This window comes from Nanorana parkeri, unplaced genomic scaffold, assembly GCF_000935625.1.
Source record: "Nanorana parkeri isolate BGI_ZX_2015 unplaced genomic scaffold, ASM93562v1 scaffold303, whole genome shotgun sequence".
In the NCBI taxonomy this organism is placed as follows: Eukaryota; Metazoa; Chordata; class Amphibia; order Anura; family Dicroglossidae; genus Nanorana; species Nanorana parkeri.
This window is the reverse complement of record NW_017306571.1, coordinates 990,168-1,013,121: the sequence shown is the minus strand read 5'-3', so window position 1 is coordinate 1,013,121 and position 22,954 is coordinate 990,168. Positions and strand designations below refer to the sequence as shown.

Sequence of the window (22,954 nt, the reverse complement as noted above, 5' to 3'; positions counted from 1 at the left end):
TTGGGTTCGTAAAGTGAACGCAGGCTCCTTTATTTACCAACGTTCACTTTGAACATCTTTTACTTCAGTAATACATCAACTCAACTAGGTTTTGCAATAACTAAATGAATCCTTTGTGTGAAATAGGGTAAATCACTGCTAACAGTTTCTTGCTGATACTGTATGTATAAATGCTGACCCAGCAAAAAAACAAATAGTCACACTTGTAATATGTTTTCAGGTGTTCTTGTCTGTCTGCATCTATTTATTCTAGACACTGCTGCAAACCATAAGCACACAAGATACTTTAAGTGGCACATGTAAATTAATAAAATCATTAGTGATTATTTAAAAAGACTGTAGGTAGTGAGTAGTTGCTGCACAAATGGAACAAATTGCTCTCTATACCGTAAGCTACACAAGTGGCCTGTAGTAGCGATTCATTGATCTCGCCATGCTCCAATTGGGTTTGATTAATTGTTATGACATGCTACTTTTGTAGCTTGCACCAAAGCAATCCATGGTCCCATCTGTGTAGCAATCAATCACCATGTCTAGTGGTTCAATGTTAGCAATTGTAATAGTGCCATTGCTCTACTAAAAATTGCCTGTGTGTGCCTGCACTCATAATCACTGACTCACGACTTTGTCTTCCTCGGCAGTTGTTAATACAAAATCATTGTTCAAATTAATAATGTAAAAATCTTTTTATTATACTGCAAATGCTTGTAAAATCATAAAATAAAAAAATGATTGTACAGGTTAGCCATTTCTGTTTTTTTTTTCTGCTGGACATAGTGTAAGATTCTTCTTAATAACTAAAAAAAAGTATTTATATATTTACCCAGATAAAGAAAATCTGTAATGTTTAAAAACATTGATAATAAACAAACTGCGCAAACTGTTGGCGCTATATAAATCCTGTATATATAATGATAATTTTTTATATAATAATATTTTGTACTTTTCATGCATCATATATTCTGATTATTTTATTTGGTGCAATAATTATTAAGGAATGTTTCTCTTAAATAAATAATATTCCTTTCACCTTCCCATACAACTTTTATATAATTTCCAGGTTGTACAGTTTACATCTGATTAGGGTGCCAAAGTTAAACAATATCAAACTGTAGACCACTTCCTACAGCTCCATTAAAATCTGGAAAGGGCAGTTTGATTCATCTCTGTACCTGATCATTCAGCCCTAAAACCAGGACAGCCTTCCAGATCTTTATCAGAAAAGTAATTCAGATACCTCAGCAGGGTACATCCATTCTGCAAGTGTGCAATGAAGGTGCAGAAGCTTGATAATTATAAAGGCTTGTACTGATAGAACTAGTTCTACTGATAGCTGCAGCATTTTTGCTTAATATATCTGACATTTGTTTCTCTAAACATAATAGTTACTATTATTTTTTTTTGTATAATCATTTTTATACAATATCCTACAAGCGGAGCAAATGATTATCAAACAATTACTCTTAATCGTTTGATGTTAAATACTAATAAAGCTAAGAAGATCTAATGTAGTAGTTGCATAATGCAGCACAAAAAAAAAAAAAAAAGCTTTGCATGCAAGAAAAATGTCACTTTGTCACCATCTCGGTTTGCTGGTCAATCGTCCCAGTCACACTGCAACAGAATAAATACCAGGGATATTAATGCTGAGCTAGGGGTAGCACAGTCCTACAAGAGCCACTATCTCTATACTCTACACATACTACATTTATTAGAGTGGACTTCGACTATACTGTTTCTATTTGCCACATTGTTAATCAATATATAATAAGTCTAAAAGCTCTGGGTATTATCAATAGATTATAAAACATAAATCGGTATGCTATGCCTAGGAAATAAAGAAAACTCATGATGATTCCAGGAAAAATCCCTAACATTGGGATAGTCCCTGGAAATAAGAGGCAGTTAGAAAGTATGCATCAGCTGTGTGTGATGTGTGTTATTAGTCACTATATAATAGTACAAGACAGAGACTGAGGCTCAGGCAGCCGATGTGTGAGATCTATGAGTGGTAGATGGAGGGGGAGCAGGCATGTGTGTGTCTCTTGATGTGATGGACACAGAGCCCTAATACTCCCATAGGATGAACTGAATTTAACACCGGAGCTGGGGCTCATTAACTGGCTCCAGGCTTCCTAAAAGCTCCTTCCTTTTCCTCTTCTCCTCGGGGCATTGGGGCAGAAGGATCCCTATCGGTTCACTGAGGGCATCTCTGCACTAACCACTCTAGCAGAACAGCTTGGGAAATGACACATATTGCTTTGACTTAATCACTCCTGTGAAAAGTTAATTTATAGATAGAGTCCGGAGAAAATCAATGAACTCTCTATTGATAATAGATAGATAGATAGATAGATAGATAGATAGATAGATAGATAGATAGATAGATAGATAGATAGATAGATAACTTTAGGATCATCGACTGTTGCAAAATTACATTTCTATGGTGCCTGGTGTGTTGGCATATCATGCTGTGACTTATAGTTCTGTAGAATCTGCATGGTGTAAAACTGTCCCATATACATTGAACAAAATCAATGAACTCTCTATTGATAACGGATAGATAGATAGATAGATAGATAGATAGATAGATAGATAGATAGATGTTACTTTAGGATCATCCACTGCTGCAAAATCACAACTACTATGGTGCCTGGTGTGTTGGCATGGCATGCTGTGAGTTATAGTCTTATGGAAACTGGTTTAAAACCGCCCCATATACATTGAAAAAAATTAATGAACTCTCTATTGATAACCTATAGTGTAGGTAGGTTTAAGATAATCAGCTGCTGCAAAACTACAAGTCCCTTGGTGCCTGGTGTGCTGGCATGGCATGCTGCCACTTATAGTTCTATAGGAAATTCCTGATCTAAAACTGGTCCCTATACAATTAAAAGATCAGTTAACTCTATTGATAACTGATAGATGACACAATGTAAATGAATATTAGGATTATCAGCTGTGTAGCACTACAGGTCCCCTGGTGCCTGGTGTGCTGCCATCACATGCTGCGACTTATAGTTCTATAGGATATGCCTGGCCAAAACTGGTCCCTATACATTGAAAACATCAATTAACTCTCTACTGATAGATGGAATACTGTTAACTGCTGTCAAACTACACGTCCCTTGGTGCCTGATGAGCTTTTAGCTGGCATGGCGTGCTGAGACTTATAGTTCTACAGAATCTGCTTGGTCAAAAGCTGCCCCCTATACAGTTAACTCGTTCATGGCTACTTTACGAGCTCTTAGCAGACAAGTTTCCATGCTGCATATAACAACAGAAAAGGTGTAAACCATTACATAATCACGGCAGGGGACAGTTGAAAAGTGTGATTCCAGCGTGGAAAGAGTTAGAGTAGGTCAGTTTACTAGAAGTGTTATTGGGTGTTGGGTGAGAGTTTACGAATATTCGATATGAGTGCCACCGAAACCCAACCTGAGCGATCTTTATTCCGGGGAGCAGCGCCACTCCACGGCAGACTGGTGAACTGCAACCAGCAAATCGCTAGCAGGCTAGCCCAATCTTCTCCTATATCCTTCCACAATAATAAAGTGAGAGAAAAAAAATCCACTTTCATAGGATCCCAGATTATCCGGGGCCTGTTACTGATACCGAGAGTCCGTTTGTTTAGCCAGCAAGATTTCCTTCTTTTCAGAGGCCAGGCTGACAGCAAGGGGGAGAGGGGGACCCTATCGGAATCCCTGATCAGACCTACCGACTCAGAGCAATCAGTTTCCCAGATTACTTGTATTTAATACACAATGCATCATAAAACAAATCCCTCATCCTGACAGGAAGAAAATAGAACAGCTCATAGCTAGAGCTGGACCAATTTATGGCTAAATAAAAAAAAAAAACTCTCCAACAATGGACAAGTTAAGGGAGGGCAGGAAACCAATGGCCAGCAAAACCGGGACCTCTTTAAGGTTCTCAAGCACTCAAGTGTATGGGAATCTCTTGGCAGTTTTAAGGTTATTTACAAAGGATTTTTCCTGTCCTACCTAGCACTGCTGTGTGATTTTACAGAAACAATGGCCATTATCTAGAGCAGGAGTTCAATGTCACAGATAACAGTCTGCTGAGACAAATTAATCTTAATCTCTTGTCAAAAAAGGCTGCCCCTCCTCTTAAATAAATAGGACTTTAGAAGACGACTTGCACTTTTTAGTAAAAAAAAATGTAAAAAATTATGTATTTATTTTGTATATAGATTTAGAGTTGATACTAAAGTGATATGCACCAAGCGATCGCCAAGAATAATAGCACGCTGAGATCAAACTCACACAATGTTAGAATGAGCTGATCTTCCGTGTAATGGTCCTCCTATCATAGGGAGGCAGGAAAGCCGAATCACTTTTATATATAAAAAAAAAATTCTCATGTTTTGTGATTGATGGCAATTTCACCCCGACACAACGAAATTCACACAATGTAACATTAGCATTAACAGTGGAAGAAATGGAACTTAAGTATAAACAGTGACACACATATCATTCCAGTATTAAGAGTGACAAATATGTAACCTTAGGTATTAACATTGACACACATGTAACTTTGTAGAAGCTGTCACACAAATACAATTGAAGTATAAACAATAGCACAAATGTAAGTTAGTAGTAACAGTCACATAAATATAATTGTAGAATAAACAGTAACAATGTAAGTTAGTAGTAACAGTCACACAAATACAACTGAAGTATAAACAGTGGCACATATGTAAGTTAGTAGTGACAGTCACAAAAATATTCTTGTAGCAGAAACAGTCACACCAATCTAAATTTAATAGCAACAGTGGCACAGATATAATTGTAGCATAAGCAGTAACAATGTAACTTTGTAGTAACAGTCACACAAATATAATTGTAGCATAAACAGTGACACCAATGTATGTTAGTAGTAACAATCACACAAATGTACTTGTAGCATAAGCAGTAACAATGTAACTTTGTAGTAACAGTCACACATATATCATTGTAGCATAAACAGTGACACCAATGTAAGTTAGTAGTAACAATCACACAAATGTACTTGTAGCAGAAACAGTAACAATGTAACTTTGTCGTAACAGTCACGCAAATGTACTTGTAGCAGAAACAGTGACAATGTAACTTTGTAGTAACAGTCACATAAATATAATTGTAGCAGATACAATCACACCAATCTATATTTAATAGCAACAGTGGCACAGATATTTTAGAATGAACCCTGACACAAATACACTTGAGTAATACCAGTGACTCGAATGTTTTAGCACTTACTATGACACAAAGGCAACTTTTTATTACCTATTACAATTGCCACCAATATAACTTTAGCATTCACAATGACACAACAATAACATTACTAGTGACACCTTTCCGGCTGCATGTTTTTATTAATAAGCGGTGATGAAAGTATTCCCCCTGATAAGAGTACACTGCAAAATGTGAAAACATAAAATGATGCATGAGTTGCACAATGAATACACATCGTTTTAATTAGAGGAGAGATTAAATGAGGGTTTGCAGATATTATTGATAATTATGATGTATCATAGCTTTGAGACGTTTGGATTGTGTTAGTGTATAAACAGTTGCAATGAAAGTTTGGATTGTAGCAAAGCTGCTTATTTCAGGCAAGTTCCACTGACTTGTGGAGGGCATAGCAGCACTGAATGGAAGGGGCTATTAGCCTGAACACTAGCAGAGAACTTCTTCAAAGGCTAAAGAGATGAGATTTCCCTGCAAGAATGAAATCCACCCACCCCACATCTCCCCATTGGTCGCTGATTACATGGATGGGATCGACATGTTTAAGGGGATGGTGCATCTGTAATCAGCCTGTCCTATAGGACTCTTTAGCGACCTTTTAGTGACCTCTTCTTGCAGGGAAGGCTGCTGTCACTTTAAAATGTCCTGAGAGAGGAGCCAGTGTCTGTGCTGTGAGATAGCTGGAGTCCCTCTCCTCCTCTTTTCTGGATGGCCGCTCTGATCCTCTTTAAAGAGACACTTGGTGGCTTCAAGAAGTTCCCACTTTAGACTGAAGACTTGGAAAGGGGATGGTCCCGGGAGGATCTGACTCTGACAAAGCAAAGCTGCCCCATCCTGGGACCCTTTCACTGGGCACATCATCCACACACAGGCAAGGGAGACTCAAACCTTGACAGCCAGCATTGGGATATTTTACTGCCAAGTCCAAGAAGGAGAAGAAGAAGAAGAAGAAGAAGAAGAAGAAATCTGAGCAGGGCTGCCTGCCACCCCTCTCAGGGATCCCACACACCATACTACAAGGACGATCTGCAGATCTCTGGTGTCACAAGGCTGCTTGATAAGAGCAAAGAAAGTGAGAGAAAAGGGAGGTGTCCACGGAGGGACACGAGTCCTGGATCACTTTGCTGACACTTTCAGTTTCTTTAGATGCACAGCAGTGCAGATCGCTGTCAGTGTGAGCTGCCGGGGACACTAGCTGTGGATGTGCGGAGTCTGGAAGGATATCTGTGGCTGAGACAAGTCAGGGCTGGTGGCATTCACCTACTATGACCGTGCTGCCTCGCAGGTAAGCTAGCACTGGGGGCTCCTGTGTTCACACTGCGACTTGCCCTGGCTGTAATTTGTAAGCTTGGCTCTTGGCTGTCCTGCGGGCTTGTGGTTAGAGTTGGAGTCAGCTTGTTAAATTGCAGCAGGAGCTGTTACAGCAGCCACCCTCCAGCTACCCTGATGATGTGTGTACTAAGACTCACCCTACCCCAAGTATCAATTATTCCATATGTGCATGGACTCATCTATAATACACCGTGTACCTTATGTGTGCCTGGACCTATCCCACCCTACACCACCTTATGTGTGCCTGGACCTATCCCACCCTACACCGTGTACCTTGTGTATGCCAAAACCTATCCCACCCTACACCATGTACCTTACGTGTGCCTGTACCCATCCCACCCTACACCATGTACCTTGTGTATGCCAGGACCTATGCCACCCTACACCACCTTATGTATTCCTGGACCTATCCCATCCTACACCATGTACCTTGTGTATGCCAAAACCTATCCCACCCTACACCGTGTACCTTACGTGTGCCTGAACCCATCCCACCCTACACCATGTACCTTGGGTATGCCAGGATCTATGCCACCCTACACCACCTTATGTGTTCCTGGACCTATGCCACCCTACACCGTGTACCTTGTTTGTGCCTGGACTTATCTATACTACACCGTGTACCCAGTGTGTGCGTGGATTAATTTGTCCTATACATTTTATTCTGCACGTGTGTGCATGGACTCATCCATAATATAGTGTGTAACTTATGTGTGCCTGGACCTATCCCACCCTACTCCTTGTACCCATGAGTCTGTGCATGAACTGATCTATCCTATACATGTCACCCGGTGTGCATGGACTCTTCTATACTACAATATGTATCACGTGTGTGTGAAATGATCTATACTACACCTTGTACTCAGTGTGTGCATGGATTCATCTATCCTATACGATGTATCCTGTGTGTGTGCATGGACTCACATATACTACACTGTGTACCTTATGTGTGCCCCCACTTATGTATGTGTGTGCCTAGCCTCATCTACCCAAGAGAGTGTGCCCTATTTGTGCCTGAATTCATCCAGTCTAGGTGTTTGCCTTGATTCATCTACCCTGCATCGTGCACCCTATGTGTGCATTGACTAATCTACCCTGTGCCATGTACCCTGTGTGTGTGCCTGTACTTAGTCCACCGTCCACTGTGTACTCTGTGTGTGTGCCTGGACTTAAACAGCCCTACACCATGTACCCTGTGAATGCCTGGACACATTTACTCTACACCATGTACCTTTTATATGCCTGGACACATTTACCTTACACCATGTACCTTGTATATGCCTGGACACGTCTATCCTACACCATACCCTGTGTATGTCTTGACACATTTACCCTACACAATGTACATTGTATATGCCTGGACACATCTACAATACACGATATACACTGTAGATGCCTGGACACATACCCTACACCATGTACCCTGCGTGTGGCTGGACTCATCTATCATATCCATTTTACCCTGTGTGTGGCTGGACTCACATACCCCATGCCATGTACCTTGTGTCCCTGTACTCATCAATCTTATAGATTTTACCCTGTGTGTGCCTGGTCTCATCAATACTCCCCGTTGAACTTTGTGTGCCTATGGCATTCTTCCACACTTGTGTTTGTTGTGTGTGTGACATGCAGGCAGTGTGTATAGTGTTCTCTGCCTCTACCTGATGACACTTGGTAAACAAAAGTTGTCTGCGGGACACTTTCTCCAGACACAGACTATACCTGTCCAAGCACTTTGTCAGCTCAGCCAGGGTAATCCTCCCGCTGATAATGTGATAGTCCCCGGGAGAGAGAGGCAGATTCATCACTCCATGTCACATATGTAGCACTGCATGTGCAATCAGATTACCACAATTTACTAACTGGGGACACTAGCTTCAACTCTGCCATCTCTCCAGCTCAATCACTGCTCCCCTCTGTACACACTGTGCATCGCCGACTACACAAGAATATATTGATAAATTAAATATTACAAATTATACAACGCTAGTGTACTAATCTGTGTGTATAGATAGATAACAGATAGATAGATAGATAGATAGATAGATAGATAGATAGATACTAAATAGATAGATAGATAGATAGATAGATAGATAGATAGATAGATAGATAGATAGTAGATGGCAGATAGATAGACAGATAGATAGATAGATAGATAGATAGATAGATAGATAGATAGATAGATAGATAATAGATAGATATTTAGATAAAAGATAGATAGATAGATAGATAGAGAAATAGATAAAAGATAGATAGATCAATAGATATGATTGATACACCCTACATCTCCGGAGTGTGTCCACGCTGCTGCTTTGCCACTTCCCTAAAATAATTATCTTTTTCTGTATTTGCAGTTTTAGAATTTCGATTTTTCATCTTTTATCCTAAATAAATACAACTTGAGGTTTATTCCTTTTCGCACTCTGTTATATGCCATACATCAGGCACATTCGCTTCTAGTTCGTAAGCACTCCATTATGCTTGTGCACTTCATTGCACACACTGTGCTTGTTTAATCATTATACTTTCACTTTTTATTTATTTCTATCTATTTAACACTAACATTTTGCATAAATCTATATGATGTGTAGTATGAAGTGAATATAAACAAGCAGAACGAAAAGAGGAGACAGTGAAATAAAAAATAATATATTGTCCCCGTATTTTGTTATGGGCAGTAATAATCAGTTGGTCGCAGCGCATCACCTATTAGGTAATAATTCTGTGTTCAGGTATACTATTACTTGCATTTGCCTTTCATTAAATTATATATATAGATAGATATATAGATAGATACATAGATATATCTATCTATATATCATTTGTAAAAAGTGCCAGGAGTGCAGGAGCGGATCTTTGTCAAAGTTCCGATTGAGGGAAAGTGGTTCCTGGAGCCTACACAATATAAATGTATACGATCAGGTCATTCTCGAGCCCCCCCGCACATTGTCCCGGATCAGAGAGCACAGAAGGGACAAGGAGTGACAATTAGGACATTTGCTGAGCCTGGATGCTGCTCTCTTTTCATTGCGGGAATATTAGTAACTCCCTTTCAAGCGTGCAAATGTCACCGCCTGAAAATTATTTGCAGCATTAATTGTGGCCCCTTTAACCCCTAAAATAGATTGATGCTGGAGAGCTGGCTTTGTGCGGGTAAAGAATGCTTTATTGGGGAGGCTTTTGTGGGCTGCACTGTGCTCTTTAATTGCTGCGAGTTGAGAGGGTTATTGGCTTGTTCGCCCAGTGCCCTGAACCCAAAGGCTGCAGCCTCGTCCCCATTGAACTGGTTATGTAGTTAATGAGCTGCAGGGCTGATCGCCCTGTGTTCGGGGCTGCAGGGCTGATCGGTACGAACACAATAAATAGCAATACAATAGCCAGCAATAGATTGTTTGTTTATCCTCCAGCTCTCCACACCGTTCCCGATGAAATCACAGGAACCCTCCTAATTTACAAAGCTCACACTAACCTCCCTGTAATGCAGTTGTGATGACACATCGAGTTAAGCCATAAATTAAAGTGATGGGAGAGTAAGTCCTTACAAGACGGGATAATAACACTGTCATTTACAATGTGGATATTCATGAGATTTTCCAAACCTCTAAGAGACATTTGGCTTTATTGTTAAGTGCAATAAAACGACCTGGGAGGAAATCTGGGGGATCTAATGTGAATTCTTGCAAATTGGGGCTGAAATAATTACTAACCCCAGCCTTGCTGGAAGGAGCCTGGAGTCACAAGTGAGCTGAGTGTGCCTGCAACAAAAAGTGTGAAGTGGATCTGGTTATTGACAGCAGTTTATAGTGTGTTACAAAGCAGCCAAGCTATGCTCAGTGTAGCAATGTATCAATTACTAGCAGCCCCGGCTCTTGTTTGCAAATTCCTATACATAGTAATAAACTCCGCGCCAGCAATATGTGGCCCTGTAGCAGCCCTGGGTTTGTAATTCCATGAAATCTGGGCATACACTAAACTCTAGGACCCGATCCCTTCCACCCCACTGAACAGATCCCAATTAAAAGGTATTATATTATTTTATCCTCTGCACTTTAGACACGGTGTAACCAGAATACAAATGTCTTCCCCTCTTTAGATCTTGGACGAGCATGGTAATGTGAAATTCTGCATCGATGCTAGGCAACCAGATGTGGGCAACTGGCTGAAATTTATCCGATTTGCTGGCTATTACCATCAGCATAATTTGGTGGCTCATCAGCTCAATGATCAGGTAGGTCATTTTTATTCCTCTATTTTTGGAGCAGCTCTATGAGCCCACACAGTAGTGGAATCAGCAGCTGTAGAGTGCGTGGGAGATGGACTATGATGAATGTTGGAGCCTGGCACAAGAGGCAGATTACTTGATAAATTATGTAATTTTCTATTGGCCACAACATCCAAAAAGATAGAACCAATTTCCTATTTTTCTGGCAGGTCAGCAGCACCTGATAAGCTTAGATTAAATTTTAAAATCAAATTCATTTTCTTTTTACATTTAAAACATGGGCAGAATTATTACAATATTTTTGAAAGAAATATATCAAATTAAACTGATGAATGTAAAACTATTTCAAATGTAAAAAAAAAGGGTTATTCAATCATTGTAGCTTTTGAACTATTCAGGAAGTATCTCTTGAAATACAGATGTAGAAACACAGGTCCCAGTGCTGCATATTAAAAGAGGTGTAAACATTTTTTTTACAGATACATTTTCAGAGCTTGCCTAAAATCTGGTAATAACATTTAAAAGAACTATTATTGCAGCTGTGCATCATGACCATAAATATTACTATTATTCTAAAATATCCTAAATATTTTTATTATATAAAATTGCTAAACTAAGGTATTTTAGTTGTGATACTTTTTTTTACATGTTCTTGTTATTCATCTAAAATATTATTATTGTATTGTTATGGTAATACAACTATTTATGTAATGTGTGCATTCAGGCTCTAAATAAGAATAACAAATTGTACGAAAACATTTCTTGGGTTTAACCCATTCTTACAAGTTTTGGCACTTGAAAAATTAAGCAAAACCCCAGCAAGCCAGCAATGGCTCCCAGTGCACACCATAAAACCTATGTAGCCACATTCCCTATAATTGCTGTCACTCCACATATCAGCTGTAACATATATGGGATCATTTAGTGTTGGATGAAAGCTTCACTCTTGCTCAGTGAACCTCTCTTCACTTCAAACATCCAATCAGGTTAAAGCAAAATATTTTAAAAAAGCGCAATTTTCTTCTAAATATTACTGGCTGCCAGAAAGAGAAATAAGTCTATGGCTAGAGCAGAATGTACTTTATTTAGTATCTTAGACCCTTATTTTCAGACAGGGGATGATGGTTACTGTTGAGATGCCCTGCTGTTGTTTGTTCCAGGAGTGGAGAGGTTAAGGCAGTCTGGCCTGGTCCTGTTGAGGTCTGAGAAAGCTGCTCTTAGGAGCAGGATAAAAGGACTCTCTCAAGAGGTTCTTCAAGACCTTTTATTCTTCTCCACGAAGACTAAGATCTGCCAACTGGTGAATAAGCAATACTCATCACATAATGAACACTCTTATTGTGCCAGAGATTATTCAATATCACCCCATACATGGGAGACACTTGATCAGCAGTAATTGTTAACCGCTAATTACTTGAACTCACCTGTGAAACTCCCAAGCAAACATTACACTTCACTTTAAATAGAATAGGATTACTGCAAATAACTTGATTCTCATGTTGGACCTACAGTAATAGGCACAGGCTCGACTGAAGGACAGGTCTGAAGCTATAGACAGCTGAAAGTATGAGATTAACTTGCACACACCCAAAACTTTTTTTTTCCTCCCAGCTAAAGATTCCATAGAAACAAAAAGAGCCTATTTACACCCGCAACCACGTCCACCATCTGACTGTTGTGACTTAACCCCTCAAGTGACAACGTGGTTAATCTCTACTTTGAATGTAATAGTTATTCGCTCAACTCCTATTCACCTAATAACAACAATGACACTGTTTGATTAAGCGCAGACACATAACAATATCTGCATTAAATGTATTGTTTCATAACTGAAAATAATGTATTAATAGGAATCCAGTTCCAAGAGCAGATGTGATATTTTAGTGCTATTTGTTTTTTGTATTTCTTCATAAAACTGGGCCAAGTGATGTCATGCAGCCCATTCAACAAACAAAATTGTTAATAGGGCTATTTATTTTCATGCCACATTTTCAACAAAATCTTGACTGTACGGTTTGACTTAAACTGTTAATTGAACTGTATATCCCAGTGTATACATGACTTAATATTCTGGCCCTAATGATTGCATAGTGTCTGAGAGCTCCACATTAACTGCAGTAATTTGTCTTCTAACATGATCCCATGCCAAATATACTTGTAAAACTGTGGCCACAGGTTGTTATAACATTAGAGTGTTAAACTCCTCACCATTTATGTATGATAATTATTTTTAGTTGGCCATTTTTGGAGGCCAATTTGTGTTCACATTTGATTTCAATTGAAGATAGCTGTTTGAACAAAAAATAGCTATACCATTTATATGTATACCATCACCAGAGTGCTCAGTTTATTATATTTCTGAGTGGGAAATGTTTGAAGTAAACAGTGATTTTATAGAACATTTTCTTTATCCTAGACTTTTTTGATGTTTCAGGTATTTTTTAATTATAATGCGCTATTTGTTGTAAATTTAATTTTGTCCGGTGAGGCTTGATCGCAGATTTGTAAAATAGACTTTGCCACTATTACTTTTTCTTTTTAAATTCATGCTACTATTGCCAAATAGTAAGCAATGAAAAATAGGGGTTTGAAACCCTTTATTTAAAAATCTGCCCCTTTTGCAGAAATCTTTACTGAAGCTGCAATAGATCCAAAGCTCAGAACACAATCCTTGAGCCTGAATACTGCAGATAATTATTATTCAACATGGCTGCACCCAGAGTGAATCCTATATTGCATTGTACTCAATAATAGCACATTGTATTGAATAATGTATACACTGGCAGACTGAACAAAAACGTGTTGCTTTATCTAATTGATGAACTGTTGCAGCCCTAGTGTGCTTGTGCTTGTAACGGATTCCCTTTCAGTTCTGTTATGCAGAGATGAATAGGTTAAATATGTCTGATGAAGTATATATAGGCATTGACGTCAGTTTCATGTGCAATGTAAGACCATTAAACTTCTTGGGTCTATTCTACAAATGCAAAGAAACTTTAGAAAACTGTATAGCGTGAAATAATTTCTGCTATCAGGAAACAAGTAATCTAGATTGTCTCTGGACAAAGCTGTTCATGTCTTTACAATACATGAGCATCCTGTTTCATCTATCTTTAAAATATTTGACCTTAACCCCTGCAGAGTCTTTTTGTCAAGCTAGCTCAATTATGCTCAGTGTGTCTATAAAGAAAAAAAAAGCTCTCAACTGCTGTTATGTATGATTTCTTTCAATTCCATGGTATTATAAATCTCATTAAGCATGTCCCCTTTGGAGATGATTGTTTTTCAAAAATATGAATTAAAGTGACATGATTACGTCCCAGCGTATCCTTATTGTAGCATTTCTTAAGTTTGGTTTTGTACTAAAACTTTAGGTAGAAAAATACATGCTGGCATCACCATGTAAATAGCAGGCCTCTCTGCCTTGCTTATTTCCATTTTAATTATTGTTCTGGGAAAATAATTTAACTTCCCTCAAACCTCCTCCTGGAGCTTTGGCTTAATTTACTGGCCCTGGACTGTGGTATTCTTGATATCTTTATTTTATAAACTCAAACAAAATTTGCCACAAAGTAGCCATGAAGTCGTACCATGTGTGTCTTAAAGATACACTTTGAAGGTTACTCTGCTTTTTGTACAGGTGAGAAAGTTGCATGGTTTCCACAGTAGCCCTATATGAATGAGGTGGTTCTGGCAGTTTTCAGGTCCCCATGTTTAACCCTTGTATTCCTGTGTTGTTAACACTAAGGTGACCTGCGTTCTGTTGTTTCGCTTAGATCTCACCAACCACTCTTTAAAACTGTAACGATTACCTAGAGAGCAATACAGGTACAATAAATCAGTGTCTGAATGTATGAAACCCAGTCAGCATATAATGAAAATGTCCTTGACTAACATTTAATTGTTTATGAGTCTTACAGACTTGTGCTAATTGTCTAAAAGAATGTGAAATGCAGATACATATTTTAAATCATTACATATTTTCATATTTAGTCAATAAATATTTCTAAAACACATTGTAAAAGGCAAAAGCTGTTTGGAACTGTGTAGAAAAATCACAAACAACTATGTTTATTAGAAATCTACATTTTCACCAGCCTTTTTAAACCATTGTGTAATTGAAAGACCAACCAGGATAAGCAAAATTTAAAAAAAACTTGTCCGGGTTATTTGGTATCCTTTTCTAGATCAGTCTTAAAAATTTGACCTGATATCTTTCAACTCTGTATTATCAGCTTTTATCATCGCAGGTAGCCTGCAGGATTTAAGAGTACATGGCTTGGAATGTGTCTCAGTATTTGCATTTCACTTATTCTACATTTTGTTAGGTATTTGTGTACACTGAGATTTTCTTCATTTTATACTAAGCTGTCATTTTATTAATGACAACATGTCTCAAACTAGAAAATAAAATAAGACAGTAAAAATGTTGATGGCTGAGAAGGCCCTTTACTAAGGAAATTATTTTTACTCTGCCGACAAACTTTCAAGCACCTATTAATGTTATGTATTTTATTCTTGTTCTCTTGACCTGGCTGGGGGATTCCAGTGAACACAGGCTGGTACAGCTAGCAAAAAAATCATTTAGTAAATCACAAGTTTTGTTGAATGATTTCAGTTTTCTGTAAAGTTAAAGAATACGAACTTAGCTCTTTTTAGGCACCAAGATAACACCTTACTGCTTAGCACTCCTTAGTATTTGTTATGCAGTGTGACACTTTCCTCATTGCTGTTTGTTTTGGTTGTGTGTGTTTGTGTGCTGTTTACAATGCTTTCACTAGTACATGACCCTTTCACTAGTGGAAGCTGAATATTTCATTGCAGCCAGCACTCTGCTGGAGAATGCAGCTATTTTTATTTAGCATACAATTGCTGAAGCTTAATGGTCATCTGTTTCACAACAGGAATCTTGGATGCCGTTGTAGGGTAAAAAAGACAAACACAACCGCATATTTTCATGTATCTTGGGACAGATAAAATCCTGCTGTGAAGCGCTGGGATGTGAGTTTTGTTCCAGAGCCTGTTGTGTCCCATAGAGTGCCACAGTCAGTATGATCATTCCTGCTTGTCCTTTAAGGCTGCTTTACTTTGCACTTATACCCGGCCTTGTTTTATGGCCCATAAATAATGCTGTATTGTACAGGGAGCATGCAATACTTTGCACTGAAGCATGCCAAAAATCAACATTTCGCTTCAAAGAAAACTACTGGCTGCAGCCTGGAAATTTGTTGGTGCAACACTGAAAGGAACATTTTCCTTTATTAGTTCAATTATTACAACTTCCTGAATGGGTCAAAGGTCATTCATAACTCACACCGATGTCATTTTTAGTAATGGCAATGGAGTCTATTAATCCAAAACGAAATGGTCTGTGTATGACCAGACAGTGAACACATAACACTGCACATCACAGTCCGCCTCACCAAGTTCAAAAGTTAATCATTTTGGCCCAGCTAGCATGCACCATAATTAATGGTGTCTAGTTTGGTGCCTGTGTGGGATTTAATCTGATAGGTTGAAGTGTAAATTTTTTAAGGCGGTAAATTTAGGCTAGTATGTTTTGGAAAGCCATCAAAATAACTATATACGCATAAAAAAAAAGTGAAGTTGTTGCTTCCTCAAACAAGCCACTGACAGAAATGTCTGCCATAGTTCCTATTGGCAGAGAAGAGGTTATTTTATCCACGTCAAATAATAAATAAAGGCCTGTGTAACAGGGGAGCGACTGGCTGCATAAAAACGTATTTATGTGAACATAATTTATGGTGCATGAAGTTCAGCACTCATGTACTGCTGCTTTTTAAAACACTTTTGCTCCTCTTTCGCAGGCCTTCTGCTAGAACAGCACTTAATTTATGCCTCAGAAAAGTGCATTTCTTCCTCTACCAAACTGGCTGGCAAATGAAAAGTGAAATCTGACAAACATTACAGCAGCATGTAAAACGTCCCTCCTATTTTAGAGAGTTGACTATGACATCACTGGGGCGCCAACAGCTTCACATATCACCAAGTGCCATTGCACTTATTTTCATGTTTAAATTATAAAAAGTAAATTATATCCAATGCAGGTCATCTTATCAAATGTACCGGATTAAAGAAGATGCCTCTGAAAATCTGTTTGCTCTAGTCTTGAATAAACAGTACGTGTTTGGAAAGAAAAATAGTTTAACTGCTTTTTCATTTCTTGGCGTTAGTTGGGCTGGAGCTATAAACCTTGCCTTTCAATCTGTAGGTATTAATGTTGTTTTGGGTATGTGTCAGGTTTTTAAATAAGACGCGGTGTAAACTTTCATTTTGGCATAACACGTAGAAAAGTGATGAATTCTTTTTTTGCATTGTTCTGTTTGTAATGACAAGCCGTATAGATATGGAAATACAAATACAATGCTTCAAAATATTTGATTCTGACAAGGTGAAAGCCTTTTATGAACGCTTGAACACGTCTGGGTCTGCTAACTGCCTGCATTACATATAGGCGGTGACACTGTGCACATTTAAGGTGTTTTATGAGTACAGGTATCTCTGACAGTCAAAGATTCCTAAGGATTCATAACAGTATTTGAGCTACAACTATGAATTGTTTCAAGGGCCTTTGTTTTATTTTTCATTATTAACAAGCTTTAGATTAATCATTTGGATGTGCAGGAGTTAAATTAATTAATTACAGTAATATGTTTGTACTCTAGCAATAATCATGTTAGTAAGGTAAATTCATTGTGGGCACAGCCATACTCAATGAGCGGGTGACTTAGTAAAGGCAAATAGGCTGTTCAATTTTCAAGGACATTTGCAATTTTCAGGGGAAGTTTCCCCTTATTTTAGTTAATGATGTCAAGCTATGCTGACTTCCATCATCCAATCATGTGCAAGCAAACATGCTTTTTTTATAAGTATTCTTGCATGTTATTGGGTATTACTTGCAAAGTGCAAATTCTCTTGTAAAGTGAGCTGCCTATTTGCCTTTAGTGAATCAATCCCAAGATCTGCATACTCTATGTAGCTTTCTGTTATAAAGTCAGATATGTGTTCACAATGGAATGCAACAGTTTACTAAGACAAAGTAAAATATATTTCTGAGTATACCAGTCTCTACATTAATGTTATAATGTATGAATAAATTTAAACCAGGAGTTGCCATGTTAAAATAACTTGCCTTCAGAGTCCATTGTTGTTGTTTCCTTGCACTTCATGCAGCTACAATGCAACTGCGAGTCTGAGGTTTGTCAAAGTTTTGGAAATTCAAACAGTAGACACCAAAACCTCTGATTATTTTGGCTATAAGAGCAGTAATTAAAAAGTAAAAGTGATTTCTGCAGCGTCTCAGTCTTCTCTATACCTCTTATAGTACCTTAGAGTTCCACTGCTGACTACTTTGCAATGGACTCTTGAACCTTAAAAGTAATTGTCATTTTTACATTGTTTTAATACAACCCTGAAAGTTTGCTTCATGCATGGCAGATACACTTCAAAGTTTAGTCCTAGACAATTTGCGTTCAACTTTAATTAAAATATTATTCATGGCCTACCTCAGAAAACCATGTTCCTGCTTATACATGACACATTGGAAGTTGGCATGGCCCCTCCTACATAGGTTTACATGAAGTCAGGCAATGAATATGAATACAGTGTATTCCACCCAAAACAAAGATTACTCGAGCCATTAAATATGTTTGTCATTATAAGATTAGGAAAGCATCAACACCATACAATTATTATTGATAATCTTATTTGGTTGAAACATTTCACAGGTTTACAAGAATCATGGTGAACACTTTTTTTTGCACAGAGAAGTAGACAAAGTACAATTTGTATATTTCAGCTTCACCATAGAATATGCCATACAATTACTCTATTGCATAAAAATTATATTAGTCATACAGAGGGAAATCTTTTTTTCACTGAAACAAGAATAGATCTAGTATTTAGTTAAAAGAGAAATCAGATCACTACATAAGACTGGAGTCTGATTCTGCTAGTTTGTATGATACTTCACTTTTACCAGCATCCTGAGGCTTACATACAATACATGTGCCAGTATGCTGGATTAACTTTTCTATTCTTGATTTCCTTTTCCTTTCTTATTCAACTAAAAATTTTCAGTATATGTCAACCTTTGCTATATTGGCTTATATACTGTATTTTCTAAAATAAGTGTTAACTATAGTTTCAGAATAATTGTGCATATCTTTTTGATTTCTGATTAAATTAATTTTAGAAGAGCAAGTCTGTGACCAGTAAAATACATATAAAGCCTTAAAGTGTATGTCAAGAGAAAATATATTTGAAAAAAGATACATATCTGCAATATGTGCACAATTCCCCATGTTTTATCCCTTTAAACACACTACAGGTGCAGAAAAATAATTGTTGATGTGCCAGAGATATAGTGTCCCCCTATCCTACCCTACTCTTTGACATAAGAAGACTCATAAATTCCAAAGCACATGATGTCAGCCCTGCCTTTTTAATTTCTGATTAATAAAAAAAAAGCACAGACCTACAGACCTCTCCTCATCTCCTCCTCCCTCTTCATCTCTATAACTCCACCTTGTGAACAGGCAGTTACAGCTCACAATATTTCTAGCAGGATCAACATGTATTTTTTGCATTATCTGAGTATTGGTGGGTAAGAGAGACTCTGCCACTAAACAAAGTCATGGGGGAAGAGAAACAATATAGAAAAGTGAAAACATTTAATTTAATGCTGCATGCAACCTGATCTACAAATTAGACGCATTGCTTTGGTTCATCGGCTAAGAATCATGCAACTCATGAATGCTGATTGGCTGAATTCATGCATTCCATGATTCTCCATAGCATGGATAAATCTGCATGTAATTAATTATAGGAGTATTTACGGGAGAATTACAATCCACCAAAACGGACCAGACTAACAAATTAGGTCTGTTTTTATGATCTGCGGATCAATCTATTCACCTCTGATGGAATAGCAAAAACTACACAGAGCTATGAGCTGTTGACATGACTTTGTGCCTGTGCCTTGCCAATAACTATAAATAGTTCTAAATTGCAATGATTATGTTGTGAAGAGGTTACAAAGAAAGCACTTCAAAATAACCATACAACCAATCATTATTACTTGATCGTGAGACAGGGAGATCATGGTAGGTCTCATTAGTACTATGTGGTTAGTAGATCTCTCATTACCCATTGTGATAGAGGTGCCCACTTTTTGCCATCTTTAACCTGGCTAAACACGTGACAATTTTCAACTACTTTCAAACCTATGGGAATCAAAATTATATAATTACCTAACTAATTCCATAAAAGTTAGCAACTTACTACACAGGAGATCAACCAGCAGAATTTGATTGTGAATATATTGTTAGTATTAAAAGATCAAATTGAAAATGGTAAATTAGCCCTAAAGTTGGCCATATGTGTGGCAACCAAAACAGGAAAGAACAATGGCAATTTAGTCAAAAACAAATACATTTTGATTCCATTTCTTTTTAGTCAATCAAAACCGCCGTTTTATCTCTTCAAATGCTCTATCAATTTGCCTTATGTATGGCCAGCTTTAGGGTTAGTCTACACAGGCTACTGCTTGTGATTAACCCATTGTTGAAAATCATGCCACAGCACCATAATTATTTAAGTGTGTTTCATAAGAAGAGGCCAGGAAGAAGTGAAATTGCCCTTGCATTGTGACAGTGACCTCATCATAGAAACAACTTGCTAAACAGTAAACTGCTTCATGTTGAAGTGCTCTTTCCATGCAAATAGATTGCCTTTAAATTAATTTTCTTTCTATTTTTTAGAATGTAAAGTCCATATAGATCGGTAATCGGTAATCATTCATTTGATCATTTTTCATACAACGTTGGGCTCTTTGGTTATAGAACACACCGCTTTCTCAATTATCACCAACATACATTCTCTTCTCCCATACTGCATTGCACTGTGTAATACGAGAACCCTATACCTTTAATGGGCTATCCTCCTTCAAAGTTTCTGCAGACGTCAAAGGCACTTCTTTAATAGCAGTCTAAAGAAGTGATCATGTTTACAATCATAGGGAAAAGGGAATATTGCAAAATTTAACTGTCTTGGGGAGTATTGTCTTCTGAACCTGCCTGTTTCCGAGAAGCCAATGCAAAGTTCTAATATGTCACAATTCAAATGTCAACATGCTGCTGGAAAGGAAGCCAATAAGCTGAACCTGTGAAAGCTGCCAAAAGAGGTGATGCTAAGTGTTGAGAGAAGTTCATTGTTCCTAAAAAGGGAAGTACGCTTCCAGTGTGAACCTTCTTCATCCATTTAAGTGTTTTGTTCACAAGAAAGAACTCGTCCTTTTAGCACAAATCTGTAACAATGTAACTGGTACCTCATTTTATTTTCCAATTCAACTTATAAAGTCTTTAAAAATAGCTATAAAGAAAACAAGAAAACGGTAATATGGCACATTAAGAATGGAGAATAGCAAAAACTCAGAACAAAATTCAGCTTTTCGTAAAATGATTTCAATGAGACAGAATCTGATTTTCTGTGTTTAATCGCTTTGGTTTATTTCACTTTAAATTATAGCTTTGTATTTTGTTTTATTTTGTACGATAAGCCTGTATATTTTTTTATATATTGTGTCTTTAGCATTATTTATGGAGCTCCTGGAAAGATCTGTGTTGCATATTTGAAAGTTTTATTTGGTTGGAAAACATTGTTTGATACACAATTGTTCTCTGCTGATGGCCAACACCAGTTCTTACGGCCTGTTTAGACCTTCCTCAGCATACACAAATCACCATACATATTATGGCCAAAATTTTGTGGACTCCTGACTATCACACCTACACTATTATGGCTATAAGGAAGTAGAAACCCCCCAGTGTACAAAAGCCATTGTAGACAATTGTGCACTTCCAACCTCGTTGTGACAACAGTTTGGGGGAAGGCCATTTTTAGTTCCAGCATATCTATGTCCATGTACACAAAGTCAGGTCCATAAATACAAGGTTTGGCAACTCTAGTGTGGAGGAACTCAAGTGTCCTGCAAAGAGCCCTGACCTCAACCCTTAACCGTATTTAACACATTTCAGATGAATTGGAATGCTCATTACTAGTGGATTGGGCAAAATAAATTTCCACAGACACACTCAAAAATCTTGTGTAAAGCCGTTACAGAGGTGTGCATGTGTGTGTGTGAGGGGGGTTGAGCCAGAGGCATATCTATTGCAAGGCAAACTAGGCATATGCCTTGGATGGCACTTTCGGCAATAAACACCGCCCTCAAACCAGGAGGCAGAGGCTCCAGCTTCTGATGGGTTATGCAAAATGCGCAGCGGGCTTCCCTGCTACTCTCAAAGTACAACCTGTCAGAAGCTGGATACAATGTGCACCTGTTTAAATATTAACATGTGTGCGCTGTGTCCCTCAGAGTGAGAGGAGAAGCTGAGGCTGAGTTCTCCGTTGCCTCTGACTTTTGTCAGGATTAAAAAATAAATTGAGACAGGGGTGCGCACTGAGCGCCTTCAGAAAATCTAGACTCTTTGTTTTGGCAAAACTTGTCTATAATTTAGGTAAAGGTTAATAGTCAAGTATGTAAGTACTCCTACATAAAACACAGAAAACACAATCTAATTTGATCACAGCATTGGTACTATCCTCAGCAGCCATGGAGAAAAAAGCTAAGCGGAGCAGGATACAGAAAAAATGGCAAAAAAAAGCAAACATTAGGAGTGGAGTTTACAGATGAAGGGGTGGGACAGGGTGGGACAGGGTGGGGCAAATTTAGATTGGGGGGTTGTCTGAGTTTAGTCTTGCCTAGGGCAGCACAAACCCAAAATACACCACTGGGTTGAGCAGCTGCATATTAATGCCCATGGTTTTGGGATGGATTATCCAATGAGCTCAAATAAGTGTAATGGTCAAGTGCCCATGAGGCTTTTGTTACATAGTATGTTAGGGAAAACATTTTCTTAGGTTGTGGTACGTTGTACACAGTATAGTATATGAAATACTCAGAGCTCACATATGTGAGCTTGATGCTGCCTAAATCTTTGTAGATGCCCCAGCTTGATGCTTGTGGACATGAGCCATTAGACAGATATGAAACAATAAAAATGTGAACTTTGATCAGTAAGCTTGCAATAAAAATACTAAAAGTTTTGTATTAATTATGAAAATTGTA

At 38.0% G+C, this 22,954-nt stretch overlaps 1 protein-coding gene across 2 annotated transcripts in view; it reads left to right on the top strand.

The window, feature by feature from the left end:
• The first annotated feature begins 6,434 nt into the window (after nucleotides 1–6,434).
• Nucleotides 6,435–22,954, top strand: part of MECOM (MDS1 and EVI1 complex locus) — a 53,023-nt gene continuing 36,503 nt past the window's right edge. The window contains exons 1-2 of one of the 2 annotated variants that reach the window (XM_018557791.1): nucleotides 6,435–6,537; nucleotides 10,678–10,812. The gene's annotated coding sequence lies outside the window, so the exon portion shown is untranslated. Of the gene's footprint in view, nucleotides 6,538–10,677; nucleotides 10,813–22,954 lie in introns of those variants that run through there. The other variant, XM_018557790.1, reaches the window with a different exon arrangement.